Source organism: Dermacentor albipictus, unplaced genomic scaffold (assembly GCF_038994185.2).
Source record: "Dermacentor albipictus isolate Rhodes 1998 colony unplaced genomic scaffold, USDA_Dalb.pri_finalv2 scaffold_21, whole genome shotgun sequence".
NCBI classification, from domain to species: domain Eukaryota; kingdom Metazoa; phylum Arthropoda; class Arachnida; order Ixodida; family Ixodidae; genus Dermacentor; species Dermacentor albipictus.
This window is the reverse complement of record NW_027225575.1, coordinates 1,516,473-1,531,388: the sequence shown is the minus strand read 5'-3', so window position 1 is coordinate 1,531,388 and position 14,916 is coordinate 1,516,473. Positions and strand designations below refer to the sequence as shown.

General features: G+C 43.6%; 1 protein-coding gene across 1 annotated transcript in view; it reads right to left on the bottom strand.

Moving 5' to 3' along the window:
- The window catches only part of LOC139052292 (uncharacterized), a 204,052-nt gene that overhangs the window by 130,878 nt on the left and 58,258 nt on the right, over positions 1 to 14,916 (bottom strand). The window contains exon 3 of the mRNA XM_070529375.1: positions 6,195 to 6,414. The gene's annotated coding sequence lies outside the window, so the exon portion shown is untranslated. The remainder of the gene's footprint in view (positions 1 to 6,194; positions 6,415 to 14,916) is intronic.

Here is a 14,916-nt window from a genome sequence, read left to right as displayed (position 1 = left end):
CAGTGTGGTCACTACGTTCAAGGTTTCCCATGCAAGGCACAGCTCTTCTTTGTAGGATTATTAACCTATCTAAATTTGTCTTAGTAGTTGTACCCCATATTAGTAGACAGTAGTGTATATGTGAATGAACAAGGGCATAGTATAACTGTAGTTTTAACCATTTTGGCACCAAAGTTCTAGTATTATACAATATAGAAATTGACCTGCACATATTTCCATGTATCTTGTTTACATGTGGTGGCCAGCTCAAGTTTTCTTCAAAGGCGACACCTAGAAATTTATAAGTAGAAACCCGTTCGATAGTACAATTTTTAAATCTAATACAGGTACAATAGTCATCAGGCTTATTACGGCTTTTGAAAATAATATACTTAGTCTTTTGTACATTTAGTTGAAGTTGATTACAATGCAACCAGTTTGATAGATTAGTTAAACATCTATTAGCTGCCTTTTCAAGTTCAAATAAGTGTTTACCTGTAAAAAAAAAATACTTGTGTCATCTGCATAGAGAACTATGTTAGGAGTTCGCGGTATTTTGACAATATGATTTATATAAAAAATAAAGAATAATGGTCTAAGGATAGAGCCGTGCGGTACGGCATATTTTATCGGCTGTAATTGAGAACGGTAACCATTAGGCTAGTAAATTGCACCCTGTCGGATCAAATTGCGTATCAAATTTAATACTAAACCTCTAACACCGCAATGTGGGAGTTTGCGAAGCGAAATGGGTTGCTTTATAGAATCGAATGCCTTTTTAAAGTCTAGAAATATTCCAAGAATGTATTGCTTATTATCAATATTATTAACTAACTCTTATTTAATATCCAAGAGCGCCGTTTCGGTTGATTTCTTTTCACGGAAGCCAAATTGCTGCTTGGAAAGCATTTGGTGGTCGCCAAGAAACTTCATTATTCGTGATTTTAATGATATTCTAACTCTTTAGAAAATAAAGGTAGCACAGATATAGGCCGATAGTTATTCAAGTCATTGTGAGAACCACCTTTGTGAATGACTACTACTCTGGCTATCTTCATGGCTTCAGGAAAGGTACCCGTGGCGAAAGCTTGATTGCAGATGTGCTGAAGTGGGCCACATAGTAATTCAGCGACTTGTTTATTTGGGTCAGCCTTAATGTCATCATAGCTAGTGGCAGTATTCTTATTTAATGATTTCAGGTATGGAACTATTTCTAATTCACTACATGGAGTCAAGAAAATAGATTGCGCGCAGAAGAAGAAATGTATTGTTCACAGTCACTTGTTGTATTATTTGTCTGACCTGCTGCAACTGAAGTTAGGAAATGATTATTTAATTTGTCCACAAGATCGGCTTCTGTGAACTCAACGCTGTCAATGGTTAGTGTCGTAGGAAGGCTAGCCTTTGTTTTCCCCATGAGCAGACTTGCCGAGTTCCAAGCTTTCCTGGGATTACAGCAAGCCCCAGCAAATCTTGCCTGATAATATTGAATACGAGCTCTCTTCAAATCTGAGTTTCATTTGTTGCGAACTTTTGTGTATTCGTGTAATATAGATATGTCTGTCAGTCTAATGAAGTTATGGTATAGTTCTCGTTCTCTAATTCTGTTGTAAAGATGTCTGTAAATCCATGGTTTCCTGGACTTGCTGTGGCCTTCTATATTATTGCAGTGGGAAGGCAGTATCATAGCAATTCTTTACGTAGGAACAAATCATACGATACTTTATGGTTTTGGTCACTGTACACATCACTCCAGTCAATACTTTCAATACTAGCATGAATTGTCGACAAGGCATTGGTATTGAAGGAGCGTTATGCAACAGAAGCATCGTCCATATCCATATCAATATCCAACGCCATGGAGAGACAGATAGGGCTACCTAAAACCTGGAATCTTCTGCGTTATCTTTTAGACCCGGAAAACATCAAGTCCACACTACCATACTGCCTGCACAAAATAATTCACAGATACAAAGGCACGGAAGAAGAACTTTTACAGGAACTACAAAGGCTATACGTAGGAAATACAAGCAAAGAACAACAACATCCGTATACTGGTAAGGGAAACCCGTATCTTGACAGCCCCATAACCGAGGCTGAATTTCGAGCGGAACTCATCAGGCTCAACACGAAATCCACGCCAGGCCCCGACGGAATCACCAACAAGATCCTGAGAAATCTCGATGATGAATCTATCTCGGCCCTCACCAAGTATATTAACAACTGCTGAAAACAAGGTAATATTCCACGTCAATGGAAAACCGCCCAGGTTATAATGATTCCAAAGCCGGGAAAGAAACTTCAACTTGAGAATCTCAGGCCTATATCGTTAACGTCGTGTGCTGGCAAGCTCATGGAGCACGTCATCCTCACACGTCTAACTAATTACATGGACGATAATGGCCTTTTCCCACACACCATGATTGGGTTTAGACCAAAACTGTCTACACAAGACATTATGTTGCAAATCAAACACGAAATAATACACGCGGGACCTTGAACGCTAGATACAAAAGCTATCCTTGGTCTTGATCTTACGAAGGCCTTTGATAATACCACCCACAGGGCTATTTTAGAAAACTTACAATGCCTAGGAGTGGGGCAACGAACCCATGCGTATGTTAAAGACTTTCTCTCTGACTGTATTGCGCAAATCACTATCGGTGAAGTGAAATCCAAAGAGATAAAACTGGGAAGCCGGGGCACACCACAAGGATCAGTCTTATCTCCCTTTCTTTTCAATGTAGCTATGATTAGCCTGCCAGCAGAACCAGAAAATATAGAAGGATTACAGCATAGCCTGTACGCCGATGCTATCACCCTTTGGGTAACACGTGGAAGTGATGGGCAGATTGAGGAAATCGTCCAAACAGCCATACATACGGTTCAGAAATATGTCGTGGATAAAGGATTGAGATGCTGACCCCCAAAATCAGAATTACTTCTATACAGGCCCATACGCAAGGGCCGTAAGAGTTCTACGGATAAACCAAACATCACGCTTTTTGTAAATGGCAACCAAATACCTATTGTCGACAGCATTAGAGTCCTCGGACTCCACGTATCAGCGAACGGTCACAACGGGGAAACAATCGGAATACTAGAAAACAGCGCACAACAAACAATGAGACTAATTAAGAGAATAACTAATCGCCATTATGGGATGAAAGAGAGCAATCTGGTACGACTAGTCCAGGCTTTTGTCATCAGCCGCATAGTATATGTAACCACTTACCTAAATCTCCAAGTAGCGGAAAAGACAAAAATCGAAGGCATCATTAGACGATCATTCAAACAAGCCATAGGTCTGCCGATAAACACATCGAATGACAGGCTCGTAGCCTTAGGTGTCCACAACACGCTCGAAGAACTCATAGAAGCCCATACAATAGCGCAATATGAAAGACTCCCACAAAGACCTACTGGCGGACACATACTTAACAAGCTTAGGGTAACATACGCATCACACTATGGCACTAAAGTAGACATTCCCCACGACATAAGGAAACAGCTTATTATCCCACCACTACCGAAAAACATGCATCCCGAACACCACAGGGAAATGCGGGAGGAAAGGGCAAGGGCTATACAGAGGAGATTCCAACGCTCTGAGGACGTGGTGTACGTCGACGCGGCAGAGTACACAACTAATCAGAATATGTGTATCGTTGCAGTGAACTTGGAAGGGGAGCGTACGTTCAGCGGATCTATTAAAACCAAAGGAGCCGAGGTGGCTGAGGAACCGGCCATTGCTCTCGCAATAGCTTCCACACTGGCCACGATAATAGTCAGTGATTCTAAAAGCGCCATTTTAAATTACGCAAAGCGGCGCATTTCGCCGGAATCACAACGTATCCTGGCAAACTTCCGCGGTGAGCGGGTTGTCCATATCATCTGGACGCCTGCGCACTCCTCCCTCCCTGGCAATGAGGCGGCCGACACCGTAGCTCGAGGACTCACAAGCCGAGCCACCGGGGCGCCGCGGCTGGAGAGGACAGAGGACCGGATGGTTGGCCACAGGGAGATAACTAAACATTACAGATTGGGGAGGGCGCGTTTTCCTCCCGCACACCCATCACTTAAAAAGCAGCAGGCGGTGGCATGGCGCCTCCTTCTAACAAATACATATCCAAATCCGGTGACTTATAACCATTATTACCCAGACCAATATTAGGCCAATTGTAAATTTTGTCAAGAAAGACGGACCTGGATCACATTATCTGGGCCTGCCCTCGGGCGCCCCGACAAGGCAAAAAAATATTCAGGATCGGAAGCATTGGGAGACTGTGTTGCTCAGCTCGGCCCCCGAAGACCAACTTTTGGCTGTCCAGCACGCCGAGGATGCCGCTAGAGGTCAAGGGCTTCTGGCCGCCATCTAGGCGGCGTTGGCCCCCCACCATTCTGCCGGCTATATAAATAAAAATTATTTCTCTCTCTCTCTCTCTCTTTCTCTTGAGTATACCCTGATGGGGGGCGATAAACTGAGGTAATCAGAGATGTTACACATTGAACGGCAATAGATTCATAACGTGCGCAAACAGCAAAATCCAGGAACCACCTCATATAAGATATCTTCTTTGATATATAGTGACACTCCACCACCCCTACAATTCGGTCTGACACACCTTCATGTTTGTATCCTTCGAAAAATACTACATCGAACGCACATGAGTACCAGGTCTCAGTGAAGGCCAAAAAATGAAATGTGTGATCTAATGAATCAAGCAGCACATCAGGTTGTTTGTTTCTAAGACTGCGTATGTTTAAATGGAAAATCGGCATTCTTCCTGCTTTTAAAAGAGGGACCTTGCACAAGAAATTTAAAAGATTCAGCATCATGATATATGGCTTCATGTAAGATAGCCATAGCAGTAACACTAGCAATTAAAATAATGCATGGGATAAAAGAAAAGCCATTCAGCGAATCTTATCAAGGTCACTTTCACTGTCGATGCGCAGTGCTCCATCACCAGGCATCTTGCGCACAAAAAACTTGCCATTTTTGTACCATGCGAACAGATAATGATACTCCTCAGCTTTTGCTTTCATTAGCCAGAGAAGTTTCTTGTTCTGTTGCGTCAGATTGTCAAGGAAATACACTCCATTTATAACCAGCTGCCACGGACGATGAACGCACGTGACGTCACTGCACTGACCCTTTAAAACTAACATGCCGAGTATCACGAGGCCGCCTTTGACGAAGAGAGGTCCTCCTATTCAAACGTTGGCCAGCCTTTCTGAGGCACCTTATCCCTGTTTACAAACTTTATACCACGGTGTGCTATTCCATCTGTCAGCCCCTTCCTTGATTTTGGACGCCAAAATTAGTGGTGTTTAATTCGGCTTTCTTAGCCATCCGTTCACCCCGTGACACGTGATGCCAAAGGGACGAGCACGACAGGAACTTTGCCAGCTTTTGGCGGCAGTATATGCATGCCTTCGACTTCGGAGCTAGTCAATCCAGGAAGGGTAAGCTTAGTTGCTGAATTATTCAACTTCCCGAGCAAATTTTCATTCTAGGTGATACGTAAGCCATAGATTTCAATATTTTGTCGCCTACTGTATTGCTCTAGGGAATTAACATGCTTTTGCAACTGAAGAACGTTCATGCTGGTGTTAGATGTCCCGACGGAATCTGCCTTTTTTTTTTAAGGGCGGCTATTTCAGTTTGCATTTTAGCAAGCACCGAATCATATTGATCAACAAATGCTGAACAGATAGCTCCAGTTTGTCCACTGTATTCTTTAATACCATTAGTGAATCTACCTTGCTTTGTATGTCAGGTATTTGGGCCAGCTTCTTATTAATTTCAATAAGTATTTTCTCGTAGGCCAATTTATGTTAGCCGGTGTGGCTCTTTTCCCCACGTGCCCTTCGGGCCGCCAAAACAAGGCATGTCTGGCACTTTCATGGTTTCTTTGCGCATCGTCTTTTTTGAAGGTCGTCGTGCTCACACCTGAGCATGCTCCCAGGTAATAGCCATATTTGCATTCTGAGCAGGTTAGATATGTGCCACTATCTAGGAGTGCCTTAAAACAAACTAGGCAGGCGTCGGACTCGGACATATCGAACAGAGCAAAAATCAAAGGCTCACGGTAACAGTGATCGTTGAAAGGAAGCTACAGTGATCACCAAGAGGAAGCTATTGCAACAGCGGCGGTGGCAGTGGCGGACAACGACAATTTTAGTGAGGTGTAGATACAGTGCACACCTACCTGCAAAGTCAGTCGATAGGGGTTAGTAAGGAGCCGACCACCACTGAGGAAATGGTCCTCCGGTGTCTGAATAGCGCCTTTTGTAGAAGCGTCTCGGTGACATAGGTCACGTTGGGGGCGCTGTCGATTCTTGATATGGCTCCCGGATTCTTGAAATGGCGTTGAAGAAGTGAAAGCGGCAGCAGGTGCCGATCGATAACCACACTTGGACAGTAACTACCTGCAAAGTCAGTCGGTAGGATTAGTCACGAGCCGACTGTTTTCGTCGCCACCACGGCTGAGCAGTGTGACGATTTAGAGCTTTCACCTCATGAACCCCCCCCCCCCCCTTCTTTTTCAGGACGTTTAAAACCATGAATGAATCGAAACATTCAACTTCCAGACGGAACATACCGCATTTTCCTTTGGCCAGTCATACAGATAACCAACCTTTACGCCTCAAACGCAAATACCTTGGGGGCTAGTTTTGCGTTTAAGATTGCGTGATGCCTTAACAATTTTTTAGGTTACAACCTGGGCCAAGTTGTTAATTATGCATATTAAAAAAACAGTGCCAATGAAAACAAGGAGTTCGAAGAAAGCTCAGTTGTCAGTCAGTACGTTTCCTGCAGTTCTTCACAGACCATTTTTTTTACGCGTTACTGCTTATACAAAATCAGGAACAAATATTTAAGATTTGGTGCATGGCTTTACATCCATGGAAAACGTATCTGCTTAAAAGGAGTGAGGAGCTTATTTTTCTACACAGGAAGCGCTCTGGTGCCTCACTACTTTCCGTGTGCGGCGACAGCGGGAAGGAATGTGAGGCCTTTTAACGAAGGCCTAAACGCGCTGCGTACCGAAGTGACTTAGCGATTCCGCCACGCTTACCGTTAACTGGAAGAAGTAATCATGCGAACTTCAATTAGCTTTAAGCTTAACGCACACGAGCAACGTGCTCCGAGTCAGGGGAACGGTCCTACTGAAGCGTCACTTGCACCGTTCTTTGTTTTTTTATTATTGTTCTTTTGTTTAAATTACTTTTCATCATTTCCGATCTGACTTCACTACATAACGGCCTTTCGGAATGTTTTAACATATATTTGTGTTTCATTGCGCTGTGTTTTTGTTTTTCTTTACGCTTACTCCGCCCATTCGCACACCTTCGTTTTCGCGTTTACTTTATGTTTCAGTGTAAAATGGCATGGTAGAAACTCTTTTTTTCCATGTGGTTCCCATTGCCAGAACTCGCAAGATTTTAATTTACACCGCTGACTAGCCTCTCACTTGGGGTTTAACCAGTGTAGCCTATATATTTCGTGTGCGGCCGTTGTACGAAGGAACGCGTAAATAAAGAAACGGTAGGGAAAGAAGGCCAAGTGAAGTGGTTGCCACGGCGAGTGCGCGTGCCCAGATGAGGTGACCGTGGAAGGCTATCGCTGCTATGCCATTGCTAGTCTACCGTATTTCATGTGCGCATTAATATGTCAGTGTTCGACCTGTATTGTCAGCCAAGTGACTCATTTGAAATTTACAATGATGTCCAATAGGGTTCGCCTCAGCGCCTGCATAAATAGCGCGCCAGCGAGTCCGCATCGCGCCGCCTGATTTACCCCGCACTATACCTCGACGTTCAGAGTGGCCCGATGCGGGAACTGGCAGAAATAAGTGCGACCCCAGTACGGTCCGTAAATACATACGACTCCGACCATCTCGTGTGCCGTACACTCTTAGAAGTGACAGAGTGCCGGGAACTCTTTTAGGGAGAGTAAACGCTTGTCCCATATTTCACTCTTTTTTCGAGAGTGCCTGGAACTCTCTGCTGCCTAGAGCAGGCATACTCTCTCGAACGGAGTACTGTCACTCTGGCTGTAGGAGAGTGACGAGCTCCTTCACAAGAGTGAAGTGGAGTTTCTGCAATGGAGTCTATGTGCTCCTTGCAAGAGTTACAAAGCTCTTGCCACTGCAGAGTTGTGCTACTCCTTCAGAGAGTAGTACGATCCTATCTCGGCTAGAGTGTGTGAACTCCTTAGAAGAGTTGTCAGGAGGAATGCTACTCCCTAATAGAGTTTTCCCAATCCAATTTAGCTAGAGTGTATGATCTCCCTTTGAGAGTTGCACAACTCTCAAGATAAGCATTTCCCTACTCTCCAGAGGAATACTGCTACTCTGGGTACAGCATACCATTACTCCATAGTACAAAACGTGATTAAGCCTAAATGGCGGGCTTTTTTTTTTCAAATTATTAAAAGCATCCTACTACCCATGAACATAGTGAAGCTTTCCTGAAATTGCATCCCAGAAAGTGGTTTTCACATGAAGAGCACAAATTTTTGCCCCGTATGCCGTGTCATTTTTAAGGCAATAGTTTTTCATGGAGCCTCAATGTTCATGTTCACTGCAGCTCATTGTGTTGATGGGCCCTTAAAGACAAAATGGGTGCATAGCACAGGGACATAAAGAACGAAGAACAACCAGCATGTTTATTTACAATTCACAGCGTACACACTTTGTACAGCGAAAAAGTACATGACAATTGCACGAGCACTTCTACGCAAACAAAAAGGAAGGACAGCACGTTTCAGCATGGCACTCCAAAACTTCATCAAAAATGACCTTAAGTTTTGACCAGACAGCCAATGTTCAACCTTTCAATGCCTCCATAGTGTATTTTCTGCCCCTGGTGCCTCCATACCCATCAAGAAGGTGGACCGTGCTGCAAATTTCACTTATCCTGACATCGTTCCTATACTGCTTGACTTGAGTACAAACATCTTGTGGACCTGACGGTATCCCCAACACATTTCTTCGTCGCTTTGCCTTGTCAGCAGACTTGCCAGATGAGTGGAGATCAGCCCGAGTTATGCTGATATTTAAAAAAGGTGGCCATCTATCATTACAATATCGCCACCCGATCTGCTTAACATTATCATGTTAAATTTATTGAACACACAGTGGCTCACAAATTGAAGTCTTGGAACACTAGATTTTAACAAATTGTCAACATGGCTGTTGAAAAGGCTTTTTTACACTCAATTAAATATAGTTCACACCTTCAAAGTGTTGTTTTCACTGGCTTTACTTAACAAAAAAAAAACAGACGTTTCACCACCTATGCGAGTGTTTGTCGAAAGGGATGAACTTTGCTATCACACCGCGGTTTATTCCGAAACGTGATATTATAGTAGAAACGGAAGAATGTTTCCGTCACATGAAAGATACTGCAGCTGTATGCCTTGCTCGTAGCCGCATTGTGAACATTTTGGCAAATGCCCAGACGCCTCAGTTTAATTTAACCACTAAGGAGCGCGCAGCGCTTCATGACTTGAAGTCTGACGCATCGGTCGTGGTCCTCGAAGCTGATAAGGGCGGAGGTATTGTAATAATGAACCGCAAGGACTACGATAGAAAAATGCAACTGCTTTTGGATGATCCTCTGCACTTTCAGAAGTTACAGCACGACCCCACTTCCACTTGCAAAAGGCAGTTGGTTGACTATTTGCGCAGCTTGAAAACGAAAGGAAGGGTCGACCAGTCGCTGTACCGTCGACTCTTTTCGTCTGACAGAGCAACGCCGAGAGCTTACGGGTTGCCAAAAGTTCACAAAGACGGCTGCCCCCTACGCCCTATTGTTTCCTTTGTTGGGTCGCCGACATACAACTTGTCTAAGCTTCTGGTTGAAATTTAAAGACGCTTGCGGAAGGGAGCACGTTCACGGTCAAGAATTCAAAAGAGTTTGTTACTGCGGTACGCCAGCAGCAGCTTCGGGACGACGATGTTATGGTATCCTACGATGTAGTGTCCTTGTTCACGAATGTGCCGATAGCATTGGCTACGGATATTATTGAGAAACGCCTGCAGGAGGACTGTACGTTAGAAAGCCGTACTTCCTCGACTGTTGACGACATGATTCTGCTTAGGTTCTGCTTGAAGCAAACTTATTTCTCGTTTGCCGGTACCATATATCACCAGATAGAAGGCGCCCCGATGGGTAGTCCTGTTTCTGTAATCGTGGCTGATCTGTTAATGCAACACGTGGAAATGGCTGTGATGACGTCCTTGCCCTTCCCTGTCAAAATGTACTGTCGCTATGTAGATGACACCTTTGTGATTGTCGAAAAGAAAAACCTGTGTGCAATGCATGACGCACTTAATGCCGTCCATCATGCCATTCAATTTACATGTGAGACGGAGAATAGTGGCAGCCTAGCCTTTCTAGACGTGCTGGTACGACGGAGCGAAGGAGGTTCGGTGGAGACAGCCGTATATCGCAAATCTTGCGATAGCGGGAGTGTGCCGAGTTTTGAATCTCACCACCCTATAGAGCACAAAACTGCCGTGGCACGCACGCTCCTGTCTCGTTGCGATGCGCTCTCGTCAACGCAAACTTTGAGGGAGCAAGAATGAACGAATGTTGCCACTCTTTTGCATAAACGGAGTTACCCTGAGCACTTTGTCAAGGATACGCAGCGCCGCATGCAAAAACCTCGCGAGAGCAAGGCCGACAGGCCAGCTTCCTTTTTGTGCATTCCGTATGTCCCGGTGTATCAGAAGCAGTGAGAAGGGCTTTACGGCCTTTAGGTGTTCGAACTGTGTTCAAACCCTCGTACACGTTGGGAAACGTGTTCCCGAAGCCAAAGGACCGCACACCTCTGGACGAACAAAGTGGTGTCGTCTACAAGGTCAACTGCTCGGACTGTGATGCCAGCTACATTGGCGAGACGGGGCGGCGACGTCGCACCCGTATCAAGGAACATTTAAGAGATGCTACGAAAGCCACCCATGCTACACGTGCCAAGACAGAATTGGTTGATCATTGTTTATCAAAGGGACACATGTTCGATTTTAACAATGTAACCACACTAGCACGGGAACACCGATGGGGCCCAAGAAAGTTCGTAGAATCATGGTTCATCCGCCATAATCAATCTTCATGTAACTCTAACCGTGGCCCCCTGCCGGATGTTTACGGCAGTTTCATAGATAAATAGGATGTATTTCTCATTTGTTGCCATTGTGTACTGACGATGCCACCCGCATAGGTGGCGAAACGTCTGTTTTTTTGTTATTTTTCGTTAAGTAAAGCCAGTGAAAACAACACTTTGAAGCATGAGTTCCCCTGGCTTTTGGAACATTTTCTCATAGTTCACACCATTGCAGCTTGTCTCGATGATAACAATAAATTGACATAATGCTTGTAGATTACAGTAAAGCGTTCGATACAGTTCCCCACTGTAAACTAATTACAAAGCTTAGGTTAATTGACATACCAGAAGTAATTATGTCACAGATATCTGCTTATCTGAATAATTGCAATCAATAAGTTCAAGTGGGAGAACAACACTCTGGCTGCCTTCCAATAACTTGTGGTATTCTGGAGGAACGAATACTTGGGCGACTCCTTTTTTCTCGTTTATATAGATGATACTGACAATGTGGTTGATTCCCCACAGATTCGACTGTGTTTTACTTAGAGAAATCATCTGCAATAGTGACCAGCAAGACTTTAATACTAACTTGGGTAATTTAATGGTGTAAGCAATGGGGGATGCTTCTTAATGCAAATAAATGTCTACGAACTGGTATCATAAACCTTACTGAAAGTAGCCAGCTATGAATACTTCAGTACAATGATAACAAGTAACTTATTTTGGAACATGCACATAAACAACATCTACTCTTCCACTTTCTGGAAGCTATGCCTTCTATGCCACAAGCTTAAAATTGCTCTATCTAGTGTTACGCTGCTCTCTACTCTCTTATTAGGCCAAAACTTGAGTACGCTTCCACAGTGTGGGACCCTCATACAAAAACAATTGAAAACCTGGAACGAATTCACTGAAAAGCAGTACAATTCATCGCCACTGACTCCACAATGCATTACTTACAGCTAACGGGATTGACCTATTAGAAATTCAATGAAAGAAATGTTGGCTAGTTTCACATCTACTAAATTACAAGCTAGCTGTAGATTCCCCAACATACTTATCCCACTTAATACCTATTCAGCACCACTACCCTCATTCTCCAACACCAATCTTCACAACTGACACATTTAACCTGCCGTGGTTGCTTAGTGGCTATGGTGTTGGGCTGCTAAGCACGAGGTCAGGCATCGAATTCCAGCCAAAGCGGGCACATTTCAATAGGGGCAAAATGCGAAAACACCCATGTACTTAGATTTAGGTGTGTGTTAAACAACCCTCGGTGGTCCAAATTTCCGGAATCCCGCACTACAATATGCCTCATAATCAGATTGTGGTTTTGGCACGTAAAAATCCATAATTTAATTTGACACACTTAGTTATTCTTTCTGCAAACAATGGCTGCCTGGAACCAACTAACTCGAGCATTTGCCCAGTCTGTGTGACAAACTTTTTTGCGTGCATTTGTACAAATAATCTTGTTCTGTGTACCCGCCGTGGTTGCTCAGTGGCTATGGTGTTGGGCTGCTGAGCACGAGGTCGCGGGATCGAATCCCGGCCACGGCGGCCGCATTTCGATGGGGGCGAAATGCGAAAACACCCGTGTGCTTAGATTTAGGTGCACGTTAAAGAACCCCAGGTGGTCAAAATTTCCGGAGTCCTCCACTACGGCGTGCCTCATAATCAGAAAGTGGTTTTGGCACGTAAAACCCCAAATATTATTATTATTATTATGCTTGTTCTGTGTACCTTGCTTGAACTTCTTGTATGCAGTATTTTATAAATAAATGCTGTGATACAAATTTCGACTAGTGGCATCAAAAAGCCTGGCTAATGACTATTTCCAGGTATTGCATCCATTCAACTATGTCCCAATGACATGATCATAATGAGCTCAACAGGACCTGCAATGATAAGGTCTAGGACAAAAGTTTGTTACACGCCCAGCCAGTCTCTTACGATTAAGACCTTAGAAACAGACTGCCTGGGCAAGATGCTAAACAAAGCACATTATAAAACTATAAATTAAAAAAAATGAATAAAAACTCCTTTATACACTGTCAATGGCAGTTGCCACCTTGACAACACATGCCAAAAGGGCACTAGGCTGCATGCCCATCAAGGTTTCCAGCAGCAAAAAAGTCCGCTTTGCTTTTTGTGCATACTGGACATTAAATGCCCAATATACAGCAAGAAGCAAAGCGAACCCATCTGCTATGTCGATGGCTGTCAGCTTCAAACTTTCGAATGTTACTAAAAAGGTGGCGGAAGTCTCAGGCTTCTCGCCGGAATAAAAAAGGTGTGGGTGCGCAGAGGTGGCTCCTGGCAACTGCAGGTAGAAGGAAAACAAAAAGCGTAACTAACTCACAGCACAAGAAGTTCTCTTTTCACATGAATCATATTCAGGTAAAGAAGAGCAAGAATAATGGATCAATATGTGCATAGATATATTTCTGCTACACCTAAAGCTGGCAATAAGAAAACTGGTAATAAGTAAATACATCGTAAAGACAATGTCTCTCGGAAGTACAAGTCTAAAAACACTGCATTTACCTTAAAGAGCCCTCAATTGTATGCATATATGATATAGTAAATGTTAGAAGAAGCCAACAAACACCGACACCAAGGACGACAACATAGGGGAAATTACTCGTGTTTAAAAAATGAAATAAAGAAACGAATGAATGGAAAAAAGTGGATGAAAAAAACTTGCTGCAGGTGGGGAATGATTCCACAACCTTTCATCCACATTAATTTCCATTAATTTACCATTTCTTTTATTAAGCACAAGTAATTTCCCTTATGTTGTCCTTGGCGTAAGTGTTTGTTGGTTTCGTAAGATATGACTAATAAAATCAGGCCCCTCGGTTAACCCCCTTTCTTCCCATATATTAAGTGTTAGAGAAGACAAAAATGCAACTCGTGCAAAATGTGGCATGCAACCTTAGACTTCCTTGCACGAATCCGGTGTGTGCGCTGACAGAAGTCATTAGTATCAGTACGGATATAGGCAACCATCAGGTGAAGTGCATCCCTGCACCTTTCCCCATGAGCTTCTCGCTAATTTGGAATGAAGCAATCTGCACACTAGAACTCGCCAGCCAATCAGCTTCTTAAGCCACACATGCGTCATATGAATACATCAATCGAAGCAAGGCCCATCACAGTTGAACTAAGCCGACAGACCTAGTGTGGCTGCGATATTTCACGACCACTGTGAACTGGAAAAGTGACTGGGCAACAGCCACACCATAATTTGCACACCATATGCTTCACCCACTTGTTTCTAGAGCCTACCACCACCAGCACCACATCAAGCAGCCTCGTTGCACTTGACCAAAATATTCGAGATATTACCATATTTACTCGATTCTAATGCACACCCGTTTTCCGCGACCAAAAGAAGTCGTTTAATGCGCACCTCATTCTTTCATACAGAAATGCATCTTTCTCTCATTTAGAAGAAAGAATTTACTCCCAATGCACTAAAGTTCAGATAAATAAAAAAGGTTGCAGTTTCGCCCGAAAGGCTTGTATCTATTACAATAACAAATTAGTAGACAGCCATATAAGAAGTAGTAATAGTAGGTTTATAAGCTGTATAAACTTTTAAACATTTGTTTCCTAGCTAAATTAACGAGCATGGCATCGCATGCGCACAAGCAAACATGAACACGTCTCACTCAATGACCGCGGAAACTTTATCAAAACGCTGGAGCGTGATAGTGCGTTAGCAGGAGCGAGGAGATTGACCTTTGTGTGCACCCTCGCTTTAATGCGAAATAAATGAGAACATAGCACGTTGCTTAGACTCTTGT